A 6,995-nucleotide genomic window follows, 5' to 3' on the forward strand; every position below is an offset into this window, starting at 1 on the left:
AACGGACTCGAGTTGACCCGAGGACGCGTGTGAGTTGTTTAGCATCCCAGCGGCTAGTCCGAAGTTATGAAGCTGCTTCATAAACGTGTTTTGGAGGACGAGAGGGAGACGGAGAGACACTGGAGGACAACAATGAGAGGAAATGGGGTTTCTTGTGAGTTATGAGGTCAGTCAAACACAAACAAACGCACTGAGATAAATAAACAAACAAATGCTGCTAGCTAGCTGTACGAACGTTAGCTTAGCTGCTAACTAGTTAGCTAGCTAACAGCTAAGCTAACGTTCGTACAGTTAAACAGTTAATCCTTTAAATTCACCCCAATAAACCGAGGCGATAATTACAGATTATTGTGAGAAGGAAAATGTGATTTTATACGTTTACTATTACATTTGTGATTTTCTGTCCATGTTAATTAATGGCACCTGTGGCATCAAATACAAGAAACGACAGCATAAAAACCAAGTAGATCATTTATTTGTCTTTAAAAAAACAAGAATAGAAAAGTATTATCGTTAATTCACACATTTATTTTAGTTGTAAATAAACTTTAGTTTGCAGTGTCAGTGGTTTTTGCTCTTAAATCTATCTATCTAGATACAAAAACAAGAAGTCTGACCTGGTGCAAGTTCAAATGTGACACCAAGACCACAAAAAATATATTTTAGTAGTTTTAGTTATGATCATTATTATTCTACAGGTGATTCAATGGTGCTGTGACTTTAAACGGTGAGAATAGGGAGACACAAGTGTTTCTGATGTTTCTGCTGTTTTTTCTTCATATTTAAGCAGTTTTTTCTTAATATTTCTGCAGTTTTTTCCTCATATTTCTGCAGTTTCTCCCTCATATTTCTGCCTTTTCCTCCCAGTTCCTGTTGCTCCTGTGTTAATGAACTGAAATAGGGAACTCTGGGCATAAATTCAACCTTTAATCAGTCTAATTTTGTAACTGTGTGAAGATGTTTGTAGATGTAGTACCACCAGGAGCCCGCTGAAGGTGCTGTTGGACCAAAACTGATAGAAAACTGATAACATTTAATGAAAATCAGTTAAATTTATGATCAGTGACATTAAACAGGGCGAAGAAACTAAAGAGGAGGAAATAAAGAAAGAGAAATACAAGAAGAGTAAACAAATTTAATTGTACATAAATAATGATTATTGTTATTTAAGCCTGTTTGTTGCTCATGTCACTTCATTAAACATTTAAACACACACTCACAGCCTGAGTGGCAGGTTAAATATAACGTGTGTGTGTGTGTTTATCGGCTAATAAAACCTGCAAATTAAAACCGTGTGACGCTTGTTAATGAACTGCCTTTAAAATAAACACACACACACACACACACACACCAGATGAGCCTTTAGTGGGGAAAAAACGAGACAAAACAGTGAAGAAAGAAAAAGGCCAAAGTTAAAGTACTTTTACTTCTTTTAAAGCCATTTTCTGCTTCAAGGGTTTTGCAGAATAAACAGAAAAAGAGTTTATAAAATTTGAAGCAGGAAAATAAGCTTAGACGTCACTTCTCTCTGCTTCCTGTGTATGTTTGTAGGTGGAGAAGATAGAGATACTGAAAATGAGAAATGAGGCGACAGTTTTTCAGGGGGAAAACACCAGATTTAGAAAGTCTAAATTTGCTTGCTGTGGAGGCGGAACAGGAAACTGTGTGAATGCTTTGCTGCAAGGCAACAATCAGTGTTTTCCTGCAGGTAAACGTCCTAAAAACTGGCTAGAATTTGGTGGGGCAGAGGTACTAAGACCTGGTTTTAAGGAATATTTCTCAAGCTTCTTTGCTATCTAGTTTCATTTTTTGTCTCCTGTAGTATTTGGCATATGTGGAAGAAGTATTCAGATACTTAACTTAAAGGATAAGTTCAGTATTTTTAAACCTGGGTCCTATTTTAACTTAACTTGATCAAATTATGTCCACTAAAAGCTTGTTTTAGCCACTGACAGGCTCAGATTGTTGTTCTAAGTGTGTGACAGCATTATGGAACAGCTGTTATATTGCTCTCTTCAAACACACCAGACTCCATTGACAAAAACAGCAATTTTACCTCACAGACCACCAGTGTGGTTGCTAGTCTAGTTGCTGTGCCTTTAGTGTTTTAACATGTTAGTTCAGATCTGACCCGCTTCTTTAAATAACCAAAGTTACACAATAACTGAAAGAGACTAGCTCATTGAGGCAGCAGTAAACCAAGAACTCCCATATTCTGTGAGGTAAAATGACTATTTTTATCAATGGAGTCTGGTGGGTTTGAAGAGAGCAATAAAGCAGCTGTTTCTAACCAAACAGAAAGGATCTCACAGGCCTGTCTCTGCAGGAATCCAGTAAAAAGTCCAATATTTTCCTCTGAGATGTGGTGGCATGGATGTAGAAAGCTGCATAAAAAGGAAATACTCATGTAAAGTACAAGTACGTCTAATTTGTACTTTAGTAAACAAACTTAAATATGTTCCACCACTGCTGTTTCGACCTGACTCCAACCAGCTGCTGAAGTGCTGATGTTTGTTTTCAGTAAACCTCAGAGTTTTAGAGGAAGTGACTCAGAGAGGGTTCAGAGTGCACCTTTGAACTGAGCAATGTGATGGTTGATTAAGTCTCAGCTTTATGTGACAGCATCTTCGTTTTTGGGAGTCAGCTGGTAACCGAGCAGGTGAGGACATAAAAAAGAAGAAAAGAAAGTTCAAAGGGAAGATTTGGACTCCGTCAGGGTTTTTCCTCCTCTTCATCACAGCCACAACTGCGTCCACTAAGGCCCAAACTGTCGAGAAACGAAGGGGCTCGGAGCTCCGCCAAGGTGGGAAATTTCTCCAGTGACTCACATGCTCTGTGTTTGTCAAATCAATTTGAGTGCCGAGGCTGAGTTAACAGCGTTCCCAATAACAACAGCGCTGGAAAGCCAAGGAAAGAGTGAGCTGAAATAGTTTTGAGGAATAAAATCAAAGGGATAAAATACACTGTGAATTTCCCCGGAGAGCGGGTAATTTCTCAACAGTAACGCCGTCTTTTCCAGAGGTTTGGCAGAGTCCAGTTTCCCACCCAGCAGTCCCACAGGATCATTACAGGAATGTGAAAGTATATTCAATCTAACGAGTGATTTGTTTAACCTGGTATTGGCTCTACAAGGACGACTCCAGCCAGGCTGTGGGGTCTGCTCATTTCCTGCAGCCTCTTCCTGCTGTTTTCCATCACTTCTTCAGCTTTTATCGGAAAATGTTTCCCTCCTTTTTTAAAGTCCCATTGACTAAAAGTGCTTGTTTGATCCACTGACAGGCTCAGAGTGTTATTCTAAGTGTGTGACAGCATTATGGAAAGGATCCCTACAGAGAGAGACCTGGAAGATCCTTTTGGTTTAACCACAAACAGCCGTTATATCGCTCTCTGCACTCACACCAGACTCCATTCATAAAAGTGGTAATTTTACCATGCATAATACAGGAGTGGCTGGTACACTGCTTCCTCAATTAATCGCTATTGTGTGCAATATAAATATTGTGTTGTGTGTCTGAACGAACCCTCTAAATCACCAAAATCACACAATAACACAAACAAGGTGACAAATCAAGACCGCAGTAGATGAGGAAGTAAAATTACCGTTTTTGTCAATGGAGTCTGGTGGCTTTGAATCCTCTTTGTTTAACCACACAGCAGTTATATTGTTCTCTTCAAAGACACCAGACTCCATTGACAAAAACAGTAATTTTACCTGAGAAATTTCACAGAGTTACCGATTTACACATTAATCTTAACTGGCTTTAATTACTAAAGATGTTGGACTGAGATCTTCATATTTGTTTGGTTTTAAGAAGCTTATACACCAAATTTTACCAAACTACCAGGCCAGATATTAGTTTATTTAACTGTTAATTATAATAAATGTGTTTTGAGAAAGCAGCATTGTTTCAGAATAGTTTTTTGTTTTTAACTAGACATGTTATTCTTTTCCTGCAGAGAAAAAACCCAAAGATTTGAATGTTGGTCACATGACTCATGACACGCGTCACACAGGTGCTTTCACTTCTTCTTCACTGGTTTTGGTGCACCTGTTCGGACACCTTGCACCTTTGTGGCTCTTTTAAGGACGTGGATCTCATGTGCCGTTAATCCCAACAGAACTCCATTAAATTTTAACACAATTTTAGAATCTAATCAGCCACATTAAGTGGAAACATCTGTGCACTTTAAAAGACAATGAGAAAAAGTCATCAGTCAGCAGTTATTAGACAAATCAGCGTAAACATACATTTTGGCAGCCTTGATTTTTGAAGCTGATTCTGGAAAGTCCTGGAAAAACGAGGAAATATTTGAGAGCAGAGAAATAGAGAGATGGAGTCCCAAACCGCGGATTTTATTTTGAAGGGGTGACTGAGTTCATGGGAAGCCGCCGTCAGATTGCTCATGAATGTGTGTGTGTGTGTGTGTGTGTGTGTGTGTGTGTGTCAGTCCAACACACACACACACAATTTACACAGTCATCCACCACAGTTCATGTTAGTGTGTGTGTGTGTGTGTAGGGAAGTTAATCAAACCCAGATGAGCGAAGAGGCCAGACGAGCCGAGTCACTGTGTGTGTGTGTGTGTGTGTGTGTATAACAGCAGTAATAACAGTCTGGCCTGGCGGAGTTCGACCCAAAGGCCAGCCCCCCCCCAAAAAATACTTCAGGGCCTGGGCTCTCACACACACACACACACACACTCACACACACTCACAGCTGAAGTCACCACCTGAGAATGTGGGGACAGGAGGGCCGAAGCGGCACCTTAGCGCAAATATGAGGTACTTGTACTTTACTTAAGCCTTCTGCTTCTTCTCTGACCGCTTTAATTACTTTATAAATTCAGATTTTAGCTTCAATAAAACCCCGAAGAGCTTAACAACAGCTGGAACATGTAAAAGTATTTCACAGTGCAGTACTTTTTAAAATACTACACACACTGGAATGATGCTCCTAAAGCTTTTTATGTTAATTATTATTAATTCTTTTATTTCTGTGTATAGATGTATTTAGATGGCATCAGTTCACTCTTCTATGTTCAAACTTTGTGGACTTTGTTGCTGATATAATGTTTGACCTTAGCTTCTATTTTTATTTCGATTTAATTCACTTCTAATTCTTCATTTTGTGCTTTTTTCTGAATTGATCTGTAGTTATTTCTGACCTCGTGCTGCTGCTACACCTGAATTCCTCCTCTGGTGATCAATAAAGGATCATTTCATTTTATCTTATCTGATCTTGTCCACTAATCTTATCCCATCTTCCTTTATCTATTCTTTAATTCTTTAAGTCTTATTCTATAGTATCTTATCCTTTCCCTTTTATCTTATCTTTTATTCTTTTATCTTACCTTATTAAATGACACATATTATAATATAGTGAGGACCTATCTAACACTAAACATATAGAAAACCCAATGTAACCTCTGGACCATGTCTGTGTTGCCAGATCGCAGTAAATCAAGTCATAAATCATGAAAACCTACAAGAACGACCACCAAAAACTACCAATAAAATGTCGCAGATTCCCAAAAACCCAGGAGGTTGAAAAGCAGCGGTGATGCAGTTTAACAGACTTCATGCACTCCAGCGTCTCTGACATCTTTATTGTGTGCCGATGGGAGCAGCTGACGGCCTGCAGCATGAAAACCAACGTCACTTTGTTGTGTCTCGTTCAATTTATCCGGACTGAGACAGACAGAAGAGCAGAAGTCGGTTCAAATTGAATTCTTGTAGTTTTGGTTACTTTAGGATTGGATTAAAAGATCTTCCTGTGCTCTGAAGGCCGAGCAGCAGCTCGCTGTGCTTTTTTTTTTTCTTCCCCCCGGAGCCATGAAACACTTTGATTTCATCGCCTACCAAAAAGTTTCATTTTCCAGACAGCTTTATGTTGGCCGGGAATGAATCATCAAAACTTCAGGGCCTGGAAAGGATCTCTACTGACGAAAACATTTCCCAGCATGCTCGGTTAGTCACATAGCAGGATGATGGATTGAAAGCTCGTCCAAATAAATACATGAAAACAAACCTCCGCTTCCCAGGTCTGCGATGAGGTTTTTACTCAACCCGTATTTATCCAGGGGATGCTGGCCGGGAACGTTCGCTCTTTCTCAACAATGCCGTGATTCAGTTCCATGAAGCTGCACACGTTATCGTTTAGAAGCGGCCAAGTTGGCGACCACAGCCTGCTGCTGCCACTCAGCCGCTTAAGTGGAAGTCAAGTGTCCCATTGGAGGGCACTGCTGATTAGCTTAAAGGGTCAGTTCACCCCACAAAAACAGATTTTCTCACTTAATTAAACTCTGCTGCAACCACCTGAGTGATCTGTGTGTGTTCATACGTGCATATTTCCCAAATGAAGAGAGTTCCTTTGTTTTAAAGCATAAAATGTCTTAAAAAATACATTTGTATTTCATAATCCAGCATACAGATTCTTTGTTTCTGACTCCTGTCCTCTTACTCATCGCTGTGACCTGTTTTCTGGCTTTGTGTTTCTAAATAAGTGAGTCAGACTCAGGAGACCGGCAGTGGAGGAAGTACTCAGATCCTTTATCTCAGTAAAAGTACAACCACCACACTATCATAGTGTCATGGATTGATTAAGATGACTAAGTTGACATTTCTCTCTGGAGAGTCAACCAAAGAGACATTAAACCACTATAAAGACACAAAACAACCACAAAGAGACAAAAAATGACTATAAAGAGACACAAGACACCTACAGAGTCACAAAACGGCCAGAAAGAGAAGCAAAATGTCCACAAACAGACAGAAAAGGACCTCAAAGAGGCAAACAATTAAAAAGAAGAGACAAAAAATGACTAGAAAGGCACAAAAATGACTATAAAGAGTCACAAAACAACCAGAAAGAGACAGAAAACAACTACAGAGACACAATAGGACCTCAACGAGGCACAAGAAAATACAAAGAGACACAAAATGACCACAAATAGACATAAAACATCTAGAGAGACACAAGAATGACGAGAATCAG

This window comes from Pempheris klunzingeri, chromosome 24 (genome assembly GCF_042242105.1).
Source record: "Pempheris klunzingeri isolate RE-2024b chromosome 24, fPemKlu1.hap1, whole genome shotgun sequence".
Classification (NCBI taxonomy): domain Eukaryota; kingdom Metazoa; phylum Chordata; class Actinopteri; order Acropomatiformes; family Pempheridae; genus Pempheris; species Pempheris klunzingeri.